Here is a 21,650-nt window from a genome sequence, read left to right on the forward strand (position 1 = left end):
AGCTGCCCTGAAGTTTAGTAAGCAGAGGTGAAATGTTTCAAGCCCTCATGAAAATAAGAGATGAAAAAGTCCCCTAACATCCATGGTGGAGCTTGGTTTCGGCAGATGATAATGGGTTGAAAAACATCCTCTTTTCGCTTTAGTTAACACTGTGCATGATAAGCCATGAGGGACGTCTTTCTACAGCCATGCAGTAAACCTGCTGGTAGAAATCTGACCTGAACATTCCACCTGTTTGTTTATTTATTCTCACTTGGTTCACGCCTTGACATCTCAAGAATCTCCTTTCTGCTTCGCACAATATGCTATAATATTCCATGCTTTCATTTGTCTATAAAGCAATGTTCTAAAACCATTTATGTCCTTATTTTAAGTGCACTAAACACACACACACACACACATAAACGCACACATCGTGTTTTGCAAGCTTAAATATATAATTTAAAAAATTAATTATACACTTTTATTTATATTATACACGTTTAGGAAATAGGAAGTGACATCACTGGCCTCCAGAGGAGCCATTTCGAAAAGCTGGTAATCTGGTACTCTAATTTAAAAATTGTGCTGTTTAGAATGCTTGACAAGGTTTCTCAATCATATGTCCAATTCATCACATAACATCTAATCTAATCTGTTTCTAGAACAGTCATATTTTTTTCCCCTTGCTAATGCTAGGAGGCTAAACACTTGAGACAAGAAGAGCAGTAGCCATTTTGGTTTGAAATCTCTCACCAGTTATAATAAACTGAGTTGTGGTGAGGTGGAATATGTGATTGTGTTGTGAGTGTCACATTTAACAGCACCCATCATTGATGCACAACAACCATTTGTAACTTCTTATTGTCTTGTTTTGCAACTTCTTGTTTATTAGCCGTGAGAGGGAGATTGTAAGCAATGGGGGAGAATGAGTTAAAGCAGATTCATGTCCTTTATAGTTAATTTAGTTAAGTAAATTTGTACTTTACAAAACGATGTGCAGTAATGTTATTCAATTAATTTGCAGTCTGTAATGATGAGGTATGTAAAGTAGTATATGTATGTAAATATATATTTATAGGTACAGTTTCTTTACATTTTACATTTAAAAATTAGCAATACTCAAAATTCTTTAATTCTTTTGCACTTGCATTTCACTTTTCTCCATCCCGTGTGAACTGTGTGAGCAGATTTGTGAATGTGAGCTGCACTGCATGCAGGTATTTTTGATGAGCACATGTGCACCCTGACTGATTCATTTGCCCTGTCCGATGTGACATGATTGCCACCTGATTTGACATTAATCCCATGTGGTGTTCGTGACTTCACACTTTGTAAGAGCCGTCCCGCATACAGGCGAGAGTCATGTATGCGGCGCTCTGTGCAATAACTGTGAACTTTGCAGCATGCCGTCCTTGATGCATCCCGTCTCAATGGCGTGAGTCCAGGAATGAAGCGTGCAAAGAGATTGGCTTCCCTAATCCCCTATGCAACCAAACATGGGCTCAGCAAATATTTATAAATCCACGGGGTCTAAGACGCAAAATGTAACCTTTACCTCAGTTTCTGCCAAAAACGCGAAGTGACGTGCTTGTCTACAGTTTCACAGTAGAGTGTAAAGTCTGAAGATGTTTCTCTAGGCCTCTGGGCTCCCTTTCAAAACCACTTTGCCACCCACTTTCCCACTTCCAGTCAGTGCTGTTTGCATCATCAGGACACAGAAATGTAGTGCACGTTATTCACATGGATGTGCTGTCATAGGTCATCCAGATTGACATGGATCTGGTTGTTGGTACCTGGCTCTGTTCTGTCTGTCTGTCCTCTGACTGGAACGTGTTCAGCATACCGGGCTTGTTTTTATAGACGCCATTGCCTCTACATGCCTTTTCACAGAATTGAAGTCATAGAGAAACATTATGCAAGATCTCTCTGACCTCCTATTTCACTCTGACATTATCTACATTGAATATTCACTAACAGCACAATTTCATCATTTACAGTACTAGTTGGTGAGTTGTGTGAATAAATAGTCGGTTTTTAAAGAAGCTTTATATAATTAGAGAAATTTAGGGGCATTTGCATCACACACAGACACTGATGTTTTTAAGAGATAGATATGGCATCTTAAAAACAGAAATATTTCTTTTGAATTCTTACATTTAAGGTGGTAAATTTAATGAACAAGCAGCATTTTGATGGCTGATGCTGATAGTTCATCCAAAAATGAAAATTTGCTGAAAATTTACTCACCATCAAGCCATCCAAGATGTACAGTAGATGAGTTTGTTTCTTCATCGGAACAGAGAAATTTAGCATTACATCACTTGCTCACCAATGGAACCTCTGCAGTGAATGGGTGCCATCAGAATGAGAGCAGCTGATAAAAACATCACAATAATCAACATGTAATCCACACGACTCTAATCCATCAATCAAAATCTAGTGAAATGAAAAGCTGTGTTTGTAAGAAACAAATCAATCATTAAGACATTTTCAAACTATAGCTTCTGGCCAAAATAGTCCATAATCCATAATAACACTTCCTCCAGTGAAAAAGTCCCATTTTGTCCTCTCACATCAAAATCCACCGACATACAGTATATGTTTAGAACTGTTTTGGACTGTTTTCTCTTGTAAACAGTGCTTGATCTGTGCAGATTTCTCTCCTGATTCAGATTAGACTTTTTCCCTGGAGAAAGCAGTATATTAAGGATTGAACATAGAAGACTCATTTTAGTAATGGTTTGAAATTAAAAACCTCTTAATGTCGGATTTGGTTATTACAAACATAATTTTTCACTTCACAAGACATTAATTGATCGAGTGGACTCATGTTGTGGATTGTTGATTATTTAAAATCTGTTTAAACTCTGACGGCACCCATTCACTGCAGAGGATCCATTGGTGAGTAAGTGATGCTAAATTCAAAGCTACATTTCTCCAAATCTGTTCCCATGAAGAAGCAAACTCTAGATCTTGGATGTGGATGGTCTGAGGGTGAATGAATTTCTACCAAATGTTAATTTTTAAAATGCTTTTAGATAATTTTAGATGATCTTTAAATGCATACCATTTTAAAGCACCACTGAAATAAATTTCTTTAATTTGGTGTACTCAAAGATCTTGAAGATTTTGTCATTTTTGACTTGATCTGTTTGTTTTGATGGGTCAAATACATGCATTATAATGATGATGATCTCAATTTGTGAAGCAATTAAAACAGAAAGAGCAAAAATCACAAGAATGCACTTTAGGTCACAGTATGCATACAGATGTCAGACATGCAGCCATCTCTAACTGTCATGAGTAGACTGTAAATGAGCTGTGATTTGTCTGGGATCCATTTGAACTTGTATCAGCCTGTTTGGAAATATACTTAACATGCACAGAACATCACAATCACAGTCTGTTCTTTCTCTTATTACAGGAAAAACTGTCCTCAACAACATATCCCAAAAATACACCCCAGATGAAGCCAGCAGAGCTGACACAAGCATCAAAGATGGAGTGATTTGCTTTGAACAGCCAAGAACAGAAAGGCAAACATGGGTGTCAGGCAGGGGCATTGTTATTCTGTCAGAGGAGAACACAGTGTTAGTTTGGTTCAACCCTTTTGTTTTCCCACATTTAGGTATTAATTCTGCAAAACCACTAATTTGAAGGGTGATTTCCTGTTATTTGTCATGCTGTGCTCCAGCAAATTTGGAACAGTTTCATGGCTTTGGTGCTACAGGCATGACACTAAACATGTACCACAGATTTAATGCGTTGACCACAGAATTCTTGATAGATAGATAGATAGATAGATAGATAGATAGATAGATAGATAGATACTGTAGATATTTAATCATCATATTGTAAACAATAATATTAGTTTTACAGTAGATAGATATATATTTAAACAATGTATTGTAAAATTTTTATAGTTTATACAATATATAGATAGATACAGTAGATACACTGTAACTGATTTTTGTCATTTGAACAGTATTATACTGTAATATGTACAGTAAGATACTGTAAAATGTGTATACAGTATTTTACTGTAAACCGCAAAGGATTATGGGAAAATATACGGTCACTACTGTATTTCCTCACTACTGTAAATCAATTTACAGTAGCGAACTTGCCCACGAAAAACTGACCAATGGCAAGGGAGTTCTTTTTTGACTGTTTGGTGGAAGTGGCCGTAAAAGGACAAAAGAGAAATGCACCGTTAACTCGACGAAAGGTTAGTATTATTTCTGTTTTATGAAAAACTGCGATATTTTAAGATGTTTTCACTTGTTAACAGCAAACTAACATTATTCATCATGCCATTTTTTATGTTGGGAGTTGGCCGGAGCCTTTTTTTCTGACTGACGGCCGGAATGCCGCCAAAAGGCTGATAACATCGACTGGTGAGTAAGTTAAGGTCAGCTATATTGCTCGAAATAAACCTTAGTTAAACCGAGAAACACGTTTGTACGTTCTGCTGCCCTTTAATGCAAGTTAGCTCCTCTGGCGAGTCATTATTTAACCTTAACAGCTAATTAAAGTGAAATACTGAGGTAAAGTGCGTTTCAGTGGAGATTTTAAACAGTATTTTCTAGTACTTCTTTTGTTTGTTATTTTCAGATTTGTAGTCTGGATGTAGTCTGCAACGTCGGAGATGTATTTTGGATCCTCCTCTTGTGAATGCCATAGTATCGATGATAACATCAACTGGTAACTGAGGAAAACTGAGTTAAGAAACACCACTGTTAAGAACATGTTTTGTATTTTATTTTAAAGTTTGTGGCCATATGTCGTCCGCATCGGAGGTGTATTGGAGTCTTGTGATTGCCTCGTAGCGGTGCTAATAACAGGTGAGCTTCCATCAGCTCAACTAACTTTAATGTCACTAAATTAGCCAAATTAGCCTCTAGCTGCTGTTCTCCACTAACTCACAGAACAGGTTGACTTTGAGAGGAACATGCTAGCACATGTTGAATAAACATGAGCACTGCACGTTTCAAAATCGAAACCCGGTGCGGGTGACGTCAATACTGGATGTTCGGTAGACGTTGGAAAAAAGACGTGATCTGGCGTCACAGTCTGCACCTTCAGGGTATGGCGTTATTTTAATGACAAATGTCGAGAGAGCATTATTGTAGCGCGAAAGCACATTAATACAATGCGCGAGCGTGAATCTCTCTGCTCGCGCGGATTTCCCTTGCTCTCGCACAAAACCGGACGCTCGCGCTCAGATACACGCTGCTCGCCCAGAGAGAGTGCGCGCACTTAAAACGTGTCGCTCCTCTCACTCAAACTGTGTCCTGTGCACTCTCAAATCTCTGTGCTCATGCACTATAGATATTAATTATTTTCGCACCTGAATTAAACATCGTCAAAAATCTTACTGTTCAAAAACTTTTGACTTGTAGTGTACTTGCCAATTTTTGCTTTTCAGTATGTGTATGTTTTTCCATGATACAAAGTCCCCAGGGGACTGTGGTGATGCCCTTTTTTTAAGCTAGTGCATCTGAGAGGTCAAGATTTGTAATTTGTACTTTTAAAAAGAAAATGTTCAACAATTAAAAATAATATCAGAACTAAAGCTCATGAGTTATTGTGATTTTTGTGGTGGGCTTGGATGGTAAAAATCATGGTTTACAGTGCAGTACTACAATTGGATTGTTTTTTTACAGGTAAAAAATGTAAACTACAGTACTGATACTGTAAATTAAAATACGGTAATAATACTGTAAATAAAATACAGTAAAGACATTATTGTACTGTAAATGCAATTAAAGTAATACTGTAAACATTTTACAGTAAATTACTGGCATCCAGCTGACAGCAACCTATTTACAGTGTAGACAATCATCACAAAAAATTATCGGTTATTTGTCTTGTTTGCCAAATTATCTTATTTCTGTCATGACAACTCTCGGAGGGATTGGCATGGCAATGTACATGACAATGTTAATGTATTTGGTCTTGGCGGAATAGATCTGCTACGCTGCTGCTGCTGCTGCTGCTGCGGCAGAGCAAGTACCGAGACTTGCTACTGCCAATACATCCACAACATGCTGCTGTGAGCATGTAAGAAATATTGCTGCTGCAAATATAACATACATGAAATAACCCCCATATAGCATACATGACTCACCTCGTAGCAGATCTATACAGGTGGAGCTGGGGAAGGTGGAGGGTTTCTGAAGCAAGCTGCAACTGTTAGGCAAGCACTAGTCATATATTTGAATGTTGAGTAGCGAGCTCATTGGGCATATCGGGCTACCGATACAGGAGAGAACCAGTCATCTGTGCCATGTGATAATGATGTCATTAGGTCAGATTGAGTTAGACCTAGCGGACTGCGCCATCTAGAGTTTCATGCCAGAACTCTGTATTTGTATTTTTTATATGAAAGACAGCTTGATTGATTGATCTATTTATGAAGCGTAATTTATGAATAGTTTTGTGTATTTTACTGAGTCGTCTACCCTATCTAAAAATCCTGTTCCAGCACAACTGTCAGTTCAACCACTCCTTAATGTTGTTCTTTTTCGAATGTGTTTGCTAACATGTCTAACATGTGAAAATAAGGGCGAACAGAGACCATAGATACAAAGGTGGACCAGAATTGTACAAACTCACACAAACAAGCCCTGCCCGGCCCATTCAGGCACTGGCTCTCCATTGACCCTATATCTGGTTTCTGTACTGGCACGTGCCCAACGCCTGAAGACAGGATGATTTCTTGTGTGTCTGTATTTGTAGTGATTAATCTATAGTTGTGAAGAGGGCAAGGCTGTGCACTCAGAGATGCAGGTCTGGGCAATAATGCTGTTGTGTTTACACCAGGCGCATTACAGAACCGCATGTTAACTTGATGAGACTGTGGCTGTAGTTTAGCCTGATCTTGATGAGGGAACTGAGAAAAAACACTGTTCGCTGCACTTATGTAAGGTGTAGTTCCGAAGACTTGACACTTTGCTCTCTCTTCCCATTCAGATCATAAGAACTGGTAACTATTATTTTGGCTTTCCAATGTAACATTTAATTTGGGCTGACTAGCATTTAAAAATCAATGCATGCTTCTAGGAAAACAAGAAAAAATATTGGATTTAGCATTCTTTGTAAAATACTGCTCATTGCTATTTATAGGGCCCTGAAATTGGCACACCTGCTTAAAGGGACAGTTTTAAAGGGACCAACCTTTTGAGCGGTATTGGTTACACATAAGTATTTTTTCCCATTCATTTTTCCCATAGGAGTTTTAAAAAAGTTGCGAGCTCAGATTGGTGGAATTTTCTGTACAGCATCATGGGTAAATGCTACGAATTCTGCATGTGGAAAGACAATTATTTTAAAAATAAGTTCAACAAAAGCATATACGACTGATTAAAAGAATATTTCAACCAAAATTGAAAATTTGCTGAAAATTTACTCACTCTCAGGCTATCCAAGATGTAGATTAGTTTGTTTGTCCATACAGATTTGGAGACATTTAGCACTTATCACTTGCTCCAAACAGCTGATAAAAACATCACGATAATCCACAAGTAATCCACACCACTCCAGTCCATCAATCAAAATCTAGTGAAACGAAAAGCTGCATGTTTGTAAGAAACAAATCCATTATTAAGATGTTTTAATTTCAGTTGTCACATCTGTCTAAAATACAAGTCCATAATCCATACTAATGCTTCCTCCAGTGCAACAAGTCCATAAACATATTTGTTTAGAACTGTTTTGGACTGCTTTGTCTCATGAACGGTGGTTGATCTGTGCATATTTCTCTTCTGATTCAGTCAAGATGACTTTTTCACCAGAAGAAGAAATATTATGTATAGAGGGGCTTGTATTTTAGTTGAAAGCAATGGTTTGAAATTAAAAAGGTCTTAATGATAGATTTGTTTATTACAAACACACAGCATTTCACTGAACAAGATTGATGGACTGGAGTCGTGTGGATTACTTGTGGATTATTGTGATGTTTTATCAGCTGTTTGGACTCTCATTCTGACGGCACCCATTCACTGCAAAGGATCCATTGGAGCAAACAAAATGTCCATCTATATATATCCACTATATAAGTTATCGTTAAAAATCAATTTTCCTATTGAGAAAATTAATATAGTTTTTACTTCCGGAGAATGACTGTTACATTCTATAACTGTTTGTGTTGCATGATGACATAATCAAGTAGCGACTTCACACTGTTTTTGTAAAATCCATTTAAATTCCATAACACAATTAGTTTAACGAGCTAGACTATTAATCAACATGCCAGGCTATATTGATGATGGTCATGCTATCTGATGCATCTTGTTTTGTTTTTTTGAAATGATGAGTTTTCACACGGTTGAACCGACATAACATACTCTGAGTAAACTATGAAGTGTTTCTCAAATGAGTTTTCCATTACACTGGAAACTACCAGCACTCGCCCGGGCTTTTGTGTGGTTTCTCGGCTTGTCAAAAGAAACACTTCATCTGACACATCCTTATAGTTAATGGCATTCCAGAGTCAGTTAAAGGTGTGCTGGGATGGCTGTTATGGGCTTGTTTGTATCACATTCCATCAGTTCTCCACCTTTTATTTGAAGTCAGACTGTGTTTGTTTTATTACCTGCATCTTTGGCATTCCAGTCACTATTCTGTTGTTATCATTACAGTAACGGTGCGTTCTGGGCTTCATTCAGCACGGCTCTTATCTGCACTGCTGCAGAGGTCGGTTAGTGGTTCCTGTTATTGCGGTTTCATGTCACAGAGGCCAATCCGTGCACCCAGCTTGGCTGTGCAATGATCCACCGGCTTTTTCACCATCAAACAATTCAGATTGTGTGCAGCGCCACAGCGAAGAATTTCGATTGTTTGTTATTACAATGCCAGGCCATGCTAGGCCCAACGCGTGTTGTTTTGACGTTCAAGAACAATCTGCGTTTGCAATAGAAGGAGACCCTGTCCTCCCCGCGCACACTGCGCTGGTCTTCCTGAATTGCTGGAAAGCTTGAACTGGGTCCAATGTGTTTTTCCTGTAAATGGAGAGTTTATATTGTGTTGAGAGGCAAGACAATATGGCCCATATGCTGTTGATATTAATAGTGGAGGGTTTGATTAAAAACTAATCTGTGTGGTTTAGAAGAATATGTGACATAACAAGTTAATTGTTTTTAAATGGGTGGTTTCCGATGCTGTTGTGTTTGAGGAATTTTGTTTTTAACATAGAAATTCACAACAATGCACACAACATTTTGTGGAAAGAATTGGGTGAATTGAACAAAACAAGTCCTGGTTATGTTTCGTCCAAAATAATCTTGTATGTATGAAAAATGTATGAAAAATTAGACCATTTTGGGACCATTAAGATGATAATTAAGCAGTTATTTCCAAAATTTACCTTCTACTGTAATGTAATGAATTAGCTGAATAATTTAAAATCTCATCACAATAATGTAAACAAAAATGTTGATATTATGTTAATGCCAGTTAATGACGTTATAAATTGCTATCTATTTATACATCATGGTTGTATTACAGTTTTTTAAATGAAAGAATAAGACAATAATTAAGCAGGTATTTAACTAAATTGTAATACTACTGTAATGCAATGAATGAATTAATTAAATTAATGAAAAAAATAAATAAATACAACTCATTACAATACAAATTATGTAAATGTATGCAGTGAATTTATACATCATGGTTTTATTTGTTGTGATACCTTTAATTTATGCTGATTTAAATGGGATTTGTTTTTTTAGTGTAACAGTGAAAAATTAACAAGAATAAAATTAAAGCTAATTAAAATAAACAAGAATAAAAAAGCTAACTTAAATAGACACAAGATTAAACAGACACATGACACATTAGATTTTACAGAGAACATTTGCTTAATTGTTATGAAAATGTGAATAATTGCAATGTCACAAACCAAATAATAATGCTAATGATGCTAGTAACATTTAAAGGTAATTTAAAGAGTCAAAAGAACAAAACAGGAAGTTGCCCCCTTGTTTTAGACGGAGGGTCACAAGTGTTGAGAATTTTTCTTTTGTGAATCCATGTTATCCTGTGCCTGCTCTCAGGTCAGGCCACGCTCACAGATCACAGTATTTGGCATTCCTTCATCGGTCGAGACATGATGAACACTATCCTGCTGGTATTGTTTCTGTCAGAGGGCTGAACAGACTAAATAAGGGTCCCTTGGTCGAGCCTTCAGCCTTTGCTAATGTCACCCACATTACTGGGTCAGGTTTCAGGTCAGCGCAGTAAAGCAGGTTTCTTTCCCTTATTTCAAATGAAGTTAATCTGAACAAATGGTTATCAACGTGGTTCCGGATCAGGACGTTTGCTTGTTGACTTAAAAACGGAGTGCATTCTTGAGACAAGGATGCGTCTTATCTTCTGCGACACGCACAAACTAGTGATACGCTCACATTTGTTTAAACTTGTGAAATGTTTTGCTTTACTTGGTATGGAAAACTTTATAGCTTACATTACTGAGTTTGGTCTTCCTGGTCCCCTTCTTGAAAATTGTTCTTATTAATATCTATCTGTCTGTCTGTCTGTCTGTCTGTCTGTCTGTCTGTCTGTCTGTCTATCTATCTATCTATCTATCGACACACACACACACACACACACACACACACACACACACACACACACATATACTGTATAAATAATATTTACATTTAGTTTTTAATATTTCCCTTTTTAATTAATTGTATTATTTTATTTTATTTTAAATACATTTCAATGATTGATTATAGCAACATTTTTAGTTTCCTGTTTAGAAACGTGATTTATTAATATAGTGGACTATTGACTTCTATTTAATATTATATTATATAATTATTTTTAGTTCACTTTTGTACAATAAACAAAGGAAACAGAACTAGTTTACAGGCACTGATTTAAATTACACTTCTCGTCTGGCTCGTTCATGTGAACACAGCCCCTATAATTAAACCTCGGCCACTGACATTTAACCAGCCCATTCTTATTTCTGGCTCCTTATCAAGTCTCATTGTGGCAGGAGATGCACTGCACGATATTAATGCATTTGAATGTTTCCTATCATTGTGTGAGGGACTCCATTTGTTGAAGCAACTGCAGTAGTTTCAAGGACACCAGAAGGAAATATGGCTTTTAAGTTTAAGTTTGTCATTAATGAGTGAATTCATTGTGCACTCACTCACACTGTGGGTTGCTTTTTTAGTGATAATAAAGAATCATTTGAATGGTTAATTTACCCAAAATGGACATTTTGTCATCATTTACTATAGTTATATGATTTTTTATTGTTATATATATATTTTTTTATTTTGTTTATTATTAACATTATTATTATTTTTTTTACAATTTGGCCAAACTTTGTGATTATTTATCGGTATATGACTATGAATGAATGTTATTTTATTTGCAGTATAACTGTAAAATTACAGTAGTAGTATTTCCCAAGTAAATATTCATGTCTTAATTTCTTTATTTTCAAACATTAAACCATCCAAAGTTTTTATTTTATTAATCAGGGAGCTCTTAAAGCTTGTTTATAAGAGCTTCTTTTTACAAATTTGGTAAGATGATTGGCGCAAGTTGTGTTTCCAAACTGCTTCTGCATGTACTGTGAACCAAGCTGCTGAAAACACCAGATCATGAGCTGCTGTTATATTAAAGAAGACAGAGCTGAGCTTCACTCTAAACATGCAACACATATATTTATTCAATTAAATCTCATTCTTTACAATATGATAATCACACATATTGCAATTTCAGCTTTATTTTAGTTAATCATGTAGCCATTTAATTTACTCACACTTTAGGAACACAGAAAGCTGTTTGTATGGCTTCAGAAGAATTGCAATATAACACACAAGTATATGGAGTATTTTATGATACCGTTAAAGTGCTTTTTGTCATTTAAAGGTATCATACGATACCTTTAATGAACAACTTTGAGTTCGTTTTGGCAGCTATCTAAACAACAGGCTTGACGCTAAATCTCAGTGTCTCTCTCTAATCCACGGACTGATGTCAGTATGTTTATGTGTAGATGTTGTCACTCATGTTCAATAGATTTGACCTCCGACCTCTGAGAAATACTTCCAGGTGGCGGCTCTCCAGCGTGGCTCTTCCTGTCAGGGCATTGAGACCCCCTGCAGTCAGCCAACACATCTCAATCTATAAATATCACATTACGCTCCCCGCCCAAATATCCTCTGTGATCCTTCATACGTCCCAGATTCCTTAAAGAAGTATACACAAACACCAGACATGAGCGCTTTGAGTGATGCACGCTATCAGTTACTCCAGAACAGAACAAGATGTGTAATGAGAGGATCTACTCGTGCTGTCGTTATGTGTTTGAAAAACTCTAATAGACTAGCAATCTGAGTGTTGCATAGTCTGTAATGCAGTATTTTTCTAAAATACATTATACAATTTTATATATTTTACTGTAAAAAAATAATATAATGCATAATTTATTTAAATCAGCATCAATTTAAATGAGCACAAAAAATAGCATTACAAAATGTAAAACATTTTTTTCATGGTATTGAGAATGAAATTCGAGAATGAGAATTTGAATGAATTTTTATTTTTTTGTATTACAATAATATAGTGTTGTTTGACTGCCCTAATTGTTCATTTTCAAATGTTAAAAACATCAAGCTTTCATTTTATTTATCCTTAAATAAACGCTAATAAAAGTGTCGTATGGTTAAACAACAATTACTGTGATGCACTATTTTTATTTTATTAAATATAAAATAAAATATATGTAATTTATATTATTATATTGCTGTAAAAACAATATAATGCATAATTTCTTTTATTTAAATCAGCATCAATTTAAAGGGTTAGTTCACACAAAAATGAAAATTAGTCCATAAATTTGTGGGATGAACAAAGGCCTCCTGTAGCGAATCGATGCATTTTTGTAAGAAAAATATCCATATTCAAAACGTAATAATCACTTTAATGTAGCTTGCGCCAACAGTTGTACACGGAAGCAGTTCCAGGAGGATGACGTATGGAGTCTCGTGAAAACCAACATTTGTTAACAGGAGCAAAGGAAGCAAAGTTTCCTTACTTTAGCAAAGGAAAACCTCCTCATTTGTGCTTATAATTAGTGACCGTTGTTTTGATCTCTCCCCTGCGCTTCCGCGTTCGTCACTTCTGAGCGGCGCGTGCGCAAAGCCGACCTCATACGTCATCCTCCTGGAACTGCTTCTGTTTATAACAGTGAGCGCAAGCTAGATTACAGTGATTATTACGTTTTGAATATAGATATTTTTCTTACAAAAACGCATCAATGCGCTACAGAAGGCCTTTGTTCACCCCCCCGGAGCCGTGTGAGACACTTTTTTTTAATGAACGGGCGCATTTTATTTAACTTCTTTTGGACTGATGCATGCAACACCCGCTGAGTGCCATGAAACAGCTTGAAAGATCAAAGACAATTTTTAATATAACTCCGACTGGATTAATCTGAAAGAAGAAAGTCATATACACCTAGGATGACTTGAGGGTGAGTAATTTATGGGCTAATTTTCATTTTTGGGTGAACTAACCCATTAAGTGAGTACAACAAATACAAGCACAAAATAATACACACTTTTTCATGAGAATTAGATTTTTTTTTTTATTACAGTAATATAGTGTTGTTTGGCTGTCTTCATTTCTTTATTTTCAAATGTTAAAACATCGAGCTTTTATTTTATTTATCAGACAACCAGATAACTAATAGCCTTCTTTTTTTTTACATTTTCTGGAACAAAAAAATTATTTAATGCATGATTTCTTTTAATTAAATCAACATCACTTTAAGTGAATATAACAAATATTAGCATGACAAAAAATAATTTTCACAAACATTTATTTTATGTATTTATTTCTTTTACAGTAATATAGTGATTTTGACCATACATCAGTGTTCTGGGAGAATTCTTGCATTCTTGTGATTCTTGCATTTCATGTCTGAATTGATTGACTCTCTCTGTAGTTTGTTGCAAACCATATGCTAATAATTTCCCAACTACAAACCATTTACTGTTTCGTATTAGATATTTGCACATTGCACTCATTCAAGATTGCATTGTAGCAGTATGATATCAGAAGCTTCACATGTGGTTCTGGAATGTGCTCTGATTCTCCTCCTCAGCGCCCCAGGAATGTTCCTGTGTGAACTGTGAGGTCACTGTGCATGAATGGAATGTTTCTCGCCTGAAAATTCTTTGCAGGTGCCCCTCGGCACCCAGACTGTACTTGTAACGCTCCCTGCGGGCTCTGCACTGTCTCATTTTCCACACAATTTGGAATTAGCGTGAGTTTGAAGCATTCTTGACTTTGTACACACATAGGCCATTCCTTTCTTGTTCTTTCTTTCTTCCACTTCTAACAGCAAAGTTTCTTATTACAGTCTGGTGTCATTGGAGAACATGAAGTTCCAAAAAACATTATTCTCTAGGTACTGAGTCTATAATGAAACATAAACAGCTTTATTAATCTCCAAATAACTTTATAAACTGTAAATCTCACTATAAAATGTGCAGGCCACATTTGCATCAAAACTCAAAGCAAAAATAAATTATATTTTGCTTAAAGAAAATTAAGTTTCCCTCCAAAATTCTCATTGCTGCATCTGTATGCTTTACTTTTGAGTTTTGTTTGTAATTCCAATTATTTTATGCATATTATTTTCTCCACTTCATCAGCACTTGCATAGACCAGAACTTTTGCCTTAATTTCACAATGCAATATAATCAGTGTTTCTAAAAATAGCTGCATTTTCTTTTATGCAAAATCTCATTCTTTCTTTTGATTTTGAAGTAATAGAACTAGTCCTGTGTCATCTGAGTTTTGTGTCAACAGCTTCTTAATGAGAAGAGGGTTCTTTGCTGAAAGTGTTGCAAAGAACCACTGAGAAACCTTTATATTTGAGTGTTGTGTTCTCTCATCACCTCTCATTACTCATGCTGAGTTTATCTCTATTACTCCATCTCACCTCTCAGTAGTTTCCACACATGTCCTCTACAGTTTGTTTTTGATGGCTTTCATTCCATCACTGTACATAGATTCCAAACTCAGAAAATTACGTTCCAACTCTGAACTTTACATTCCTAATTTAAGGAGAGTCATTTGTCATCCTGTCTTGATGTCATACCACACACTTACCAGAGTAAAAATGTGTTAAAAATGTATTGGCATTGGCGTCAATCACCAAGTGCTTTTTCAAGCACTTAAACTAGACGTGTGAAATACCCATGAGGTCTTGATTATTCATTACTGACAGCACAGATTCATCTTGGGTGTTCCTGATGGTCATGTGCAGTGCACTTTTTCAAAACCTTTATAATGACAGTATCTTTAATAATCGCAGCTGTACTCCTGATACAGAGGCTGTTCCAAACAGTAAAATGATGCAGGCTCATAGAAGTGAGTGTGATTTTAAAAAGTAGGATGAATGCTGGTTCAGGAACAATATTCCAATAAACCAGGTTTTAAGGTTTAGGTTTAGTGTTAAAGGGGTCATATGATGCGATTTCGATTTTTCCTTTCTCTTTGGAGTGTTACAAGCTCTTGGTGCATAAAGAAGATCTGTAAAGTTGCAAAGACTAAAGAACATTTCCGTCTCACGCTTGAGGTATTCGGCCAATCACAACGCTCTAGATAGCTGGCCAATCAGAGCACACCTCGCTTTTCAGACCGATGAGCTTTGTAAAAATCGACGCATTTCAGAAAGGCGGGGCATAGAGGAGAAACAATAATGTACAGTATGTGGAAAATAATGTGTTTTTTTAACCTTAAACCGCATAAACACATTTCATTACACCAAATACACAAAATAATGTTCTTTTTAGCAACATCATATGACCCCTTTAAGGCTGGAGTTGGGAAACTGAACGTCTTATCAATCTGATATGAGTTTAGAGGTGGTTAAAAAATGTTGATCCAAGAACACTTGCCAAAATCTAAAGCATTACTGCGCTACTGTTCAAAAGTGCTTAGAAAGGAAATATTAAACCAATTGAAAATGACACTAAAGACATTTGTAATGTTACAAAAGATTATAATAATAATAAATGTTTCTGGAGCAGCAAAGTATCATATTAGAGTGATTTCTGAAGGATCATGTGACACTGAAGACTGGAGTAATGATGCTTAGAATCACAGGAATAAATTACTTTTTAAAATATATTCAACGAAAAAACTGTTATTTTAAATTGAAATAATACTTCACAATATTACTGTTTTACTGTATTTATATTCAAATAAATGCAGCCTTGATGAGCATAAACAAACAAACAAACAAAAAAACTTACCCCAAACTTTGGTATGCATTAACCTAGCGATATTTTAAAACCAGACATTGTTATATTAGTCAAGTCTCTCATGATTTGACTAACATAACTATCGCTATTACTCAAACTTCATAGCCCCAACCGCTAATTATTATTAAATATGTGTTGTATTCAGGAGAGGTGTGCTGTTCATTTTTTTTTTTTATGTTGTTAAAGTGATTTGAACCTGGATAAAAGTCCCTTTGCACAAGAAAGAACCACTCATACTTTCTCTAGAACATGTAAAAGTTAACTTTAGTTTGTACTTCTTTCTCCCACATCAATTATGTTCACAGAAAACTCATTAAAAACTTTTCTTTATTTACATGCTTTAAAAGAGTTGGTACAGTGAGAAGTTTTCCTAGCTGGGACTCTGGTGCTGTGCAGGCCCAGTGTGTTCCGTCCCTGTAGTGCTTATGAATGTTATTTATTAGAGGTTAGTGGGGGTTGGTCAAACAGAGTGACATCAGCTCACACCCTCTGAGTCCGGAGGTCCCAGACGCCTGACGTGTCGCTCTCTCATCCTCCCATCAGTCTGCGGATTAGCCTGCTAAAAGAGCCACCTGTCAGCGTGTGTGTGTGTGTGTGTGTGTGTGTGAGTAAGTATGTTTGGGGTTTCTCGCTGATATGAGTTAGCGTGCTCTCCGTGTGTCAGGGGAGGCTACTTAGTGTGAGATGAAGCTTGAGGCCCTCGCTCAGAACCAATGCTGTTTCATACCAGCAAAAAGAGCAGTTTATTGGCATTTACAGAACATAACTCCTCTGGGGTTTGGAGTGTGACATAACATGCCGTGCACTGGAGCCCAATACTCTCACGACATCTGATACACACTAAATCCTTGGCTCATTTTTAAATCCCCAAATGAAAATGCATGGATGCTAACAGTGGTGTGCCAACGCTGAAGTGTCTTTTCGGTCAGTCCGATTTAGGGGCCCCCGTACCACAGTGGCTCTCGTACCGCCACTTCTCCCCTGCCCCTCCGGAGGTCTGTGCACTCCACTGTGGATATATAGACTACCATTCAAAATTTTGGTATCTTGCTCATGAGTCTCTTGCTCATAAGGCTGCATATATTTCACTTCAAAAGATATTAATTGATGGACTGGAGTGGTGTGGATTACTTGTGGATTATTGAGATGTTTTTATCAGCTGTTTGGACTCTCATTCTGACGTCAGCCATTCACTGTAGAGGATCCATTTGTGGGAAAGTGATGTAATGATACATTTCTCCAGATCTGTTCTGATGCAGAAACCAACTCATCTACATCTTGGATGGCCTATCTATATCCTTGGATGGATATAGAAACTAGTCAAAATATTACTCCACCCCAGAAATGAGGAAAAGGATTTCATATTTACTCAAGCATGCATTTGTTTCGTGGAAATGAGCACTGGGTGTCCGGTTGGTTGTGCGTAGGTGGGTTAAGAAAAAAAACACACTGCATATAGTCTAGCATCGTATTAGAAAGAGATAAACCAGCACATGATTCAGTTGGAAAATGCAGATAAGGCTGTTTTTGACCATGAAGACATTCACCCTTATTATCCAGCCAAATGGCACAAGATTACAATGTTATGTACAGATTTTCTGCATGATTCCACAGAATAAACAATCACTATACTTGGTGCTAAAGAATGTAGTTTCATAGTAAACACTTTTGAATAAGATTATAATCTGGGTCGTTTACAGTAAGCACTCCTCTGATAATACGCATGATTCATCATGTATGCGATTATTGCAGCCAGCAGCGAAAATTTTCTATGGTATCTACAAACAAAGGGTGTCAACACAGTGGTTGGCAACGCATGCCCACAGATGCTGTTCTGTGAAATGGCAGGTGAATTCAATAAAGCCACACCTTTGTGAAAAGAAAGAAACTGAATATGTGAGACTGATATATTCATTGTACAGTAGATACACGCCTGAAAATATTTGCTTTTTGGAGGCAGCTAAGAAAACTGCAGTGCTTATACAAGCTGAATTAATGTCTGTGAGGAAACTTTGTGCAGAAACTGAAATTGCAAAAGCCTTCAGTGGCAAAACGATCAAGTCAGTGTTTTGGAAATGTTTAATGTGAGCCACTATGGTTTCATTTTATATGTAATGACTGTCTAGCTCAATAAATGTATAAAATAATAAATAGTTTTTTTTTATCTTGTGCCACACAGAGTTCAAATAAAAATAATAATAAATAAATAAATAAATAAATAATAGCAGAATGTAATAAAATATATAAGAAATTAATCTAAAAACTAGGGTTTTTACTAAGGGTTTTAATATTCAACAAATCAGCATTTTAGAATGAATTCTGAAGGATCATGTGGCACTGAAGACTGAAGTACTGATGCTGAAAAAAATTCAGATTTGACATCATGGAATAAATTACATTTTAAAATATTTTCAATTAACAACAACTCTTTAAAATTGAAATAATATTTCACAATATTACCATTTTTATTTTTGATCGAATAAATGCAGACTTGATGAGCATTAGAGACTTATTTCAAAAACATAAAAAAATCTTACTGACCCCAAACTTTGGAAGGGTAGTGGTGCTGTTTGGCAAAATTAAAAACAACAACTTGCTGTCAGCTCTCCTCGTCCTGTCATTCCAATTTCAATTCAACTTCACACTCATTATTTGAAAGGGAGCCAAAAAAGTTGCACAAAAGCTTTGCACTTGCAATCATTTCTAACGGAAACATGCTGCTACTGCTTAATGAAAGGGAAAGAAAGAGACGAGAGAGGTAGGAAGTGAAGAACACAGGGCAGGTGAAGTGGAACGGCAGGTATGGAGCTGAACGCCTTTGAAGCACAGCCGTAACTCAATCCTGAGGTTTTGACTGGAGCATAACGGCTGTCTATAGTCCATTCAGCACATGGAGTGAGTCCAGGCCCACCAGCGGATCCCCTTTAAACCACGGCGCCTCCTGAGAGTAACTTATCACCTTTGGCCTCCCACTGAAAGGATCCTCTCTCTCTTTGCACCCTTTTGTCTTTGTTGTCTAGTCTTTCTTTTCCTCTCAGAGTAACATACATTTTTCTGGTTCATTGCTTTTCAGGGAAGCCGGGGTGAAAACGGCGCTCGGGCACAGATATAGTCGAGGAACGATGGAAGGATTTGTTCAGTCAGGTTATTTTTCTTTTTTCTTTAGGCTCATCACCCTGCTGACCTTTGGCCTCATCATAAACTCAATCAAAGCTGGTGAAGGATTTTTCACTGGCTTCTGTTGAACTTCAAATCCCGGCTGATGACAGTAATTATATTGAAATATATTATTGAAGGTGGTGAATGTGGCTTTGATGGCTGTAGCGGTGATTAGCAGAGTAGCAGTGTGCTGACAGACTGACTAAAGCCCTCTCAGAGAAACTGTGTCTTTGAATTCAACCCCTTTAAAGTAAAGCTGCTAAATATATTGAAACTAACAACAAACTAAGAAAATTCTAGATACATTTATTCGTTCAGCAGATATTGAATTAATAGACAACTAACCTAACTAACAATTACTAATCATTGAGTTGAGGACAACTAGTCAGTGAATTTAAAGGTGCAATTTTTTTATTTGTTTCTGTCACTTTTTTTTTTTTTTTACTAAACATTCAGTAAAGATCATTTTTATTTAATTGTTGCTCCAAGTAGAGTTTTTCTGTCTCTTATTTCTCTTCCTAAACCTCCAGTAAATTAAGAGGGTTAAATATTTTTTAATATTTTATTTTTGCATTTTTATTTAATATTTTCTCCAGGTATTTTTTATGTTTTGTTTTGTCTATTGTTTGTCATTCTAATCCTCCAATACAGATAAATTAAGTGACTTTAATATTTTTAGCATTTTTATTTTATTTCTGCAATTTTATTTTTGTGTTTTTCTGTCTCTTAGTTTCACCCTAAATATCCAGTGAAAATAAATTACAAGACATTCATATTTTTAGCATTTTTTCCCACTTCACATGTTAACATAAATTTGCCAAAATATGATGAAATTTGACCATAATTTATTTTTTCATGACCTTTTTTTTTTCTTTTTCTTTTCGACCCTGTGTAGAGTAGATGATTCTTACATAAGCAGGTGGTTGGAAGAGTTGTAAAATGAGAGGGCTTGATGGCATAATTCATAAAAATAAAGTCAGTTGTAGGGCAAGTTATAGTTATTTCGGTAGCACTTTATTTTACAGTCCAGTTCCTCATGTACATACTATGTACTTATTATAGTAATTACAATAACTAGGTAATAACTAGGTACTAACCCGGAACCTACCCCTAAACCTAACCCTACCCCATGTAGTTACTAAGTATTACCAGAACTTTCTTAGGTAGGTACACTGTAAGTACATGTACTGTAAAATAAAGTGCAAACGTTATTTCAATTAAAGATTACAAAGAATTGTTCTTCAGAATGGCATGCACTAATAAATTGTGCATAATAAGACAACAAATTATTTTTCATGTTGACTTGAAGCTCTTTAGTGTATCTCTGTGGTAATACTTTTGTGGAAATTGTGATACTATATACACTATATACATTTCTTTTCTGCTGTTGCAGTGTTTTTTGATCAAATGTGACACTCAGCACAGTTTGTGTGTGTGTGTGTGTGTGTGTGTGTGTGTTTTAGTGGATCTTCATGTGTGAGAGCGCTGGACATGTTTGTGTATGCAGAAGCTTGTGTGAATAGGTGAGCTGACCCTGAACTAACACCAGCAGCCACCCGCTTCCCTATAGTCACCTAATGAGAGCACCCTTCGCTCAGCCCTTCTGAAGCCCAGCATCCATCGCTCATGTGTGCCCATCCCTGCTCCTCAAAAGAGCCTCTGAAAGCTGTTTGTTTTGATACTTGTAGAATCTCTGCTCCTGACAAAAGGACACAAGAATTCTGACATGAAACATTGAGGCTAAAATAACAAACAAAGCGCCAAGATAAACAGAAAGAATGAGGGCAGCATGTTTCATGCATCTGTCTTTTCATCCCTCATTCATTGCAATCCATCGTTATCTCAACAATGTGCAAGATAACGAGGAAAAAAGGAATAGTTTACCTGAAAATAAAAATTTTGTCATCAAATATTCACCTTCATGTTGTTCCAAAACAATATGACTTTTTTTCTGTGAAATGCAAAAGCTACATTTTCATAAGACTTTTCTGAGAAAAACTGGTGAGGGTGAATAAATACTTCATTTTTTGGTAAACTATCCCTTTAAGTGCATAAACAGTCTGCTAGAGAATGCAAAAGTTATCTCATTCCAAACTCCGATATACAGGTGCATCTCAATCAATTAGAATGTCATGGAAAAGTTCATTTATTTCAGTAATTCAACTCAAATTGTGAAACTCGTGTATTAAATAAATTCAGTGCACA

The 21,650-nt window shown here is 36.2% G+C and overlaps 1 long non-coding RNA gene across 1 annotated transcript in view; it reads left to right on the plus strand.

The window, feature by feature from the left end:
• Window positions 1-484: 484 nt before the first annotated feature.
• The window catches only part of LOC107669976 (uncharacterized), a 23,052-nt gene continuing 1,886 nt past the window's right edge, over window positions 485-21,650 (plus strand). The window contains exons 1-3 of the long non-coding RNA XR_001632052.1: window positions 485-537; window positions 3,407-3,486; window positions 19,360-19,430. This is a non-coding gene — a long non-coding RNA (uncharacterized LOC107669976). The remainder of the gene's footprint in view (window positions 538-3,406; window positions 3,487-19,359; window positions 19,431-21,650) is intronic.

This window comes from Sinocyclocheilus anshuiensis, unplaced genomic scaffold (assembly GCF_001515605.1).
Source record: "Sinocyclocheilus anshuiensis isolate Anshui unplaced genomic scaffold, SAMN03320099.WGS_v1.1 scaffold160, whole genome shotgun sequence".
Classification (NCBI taxonomy): Eukaryota; Metazoa; Chordata; class Actinopteri; order Cypriniformes; family Cyprinidae; genus Sinocyclocheilus; species Sinocyclocheilus anshuiensis.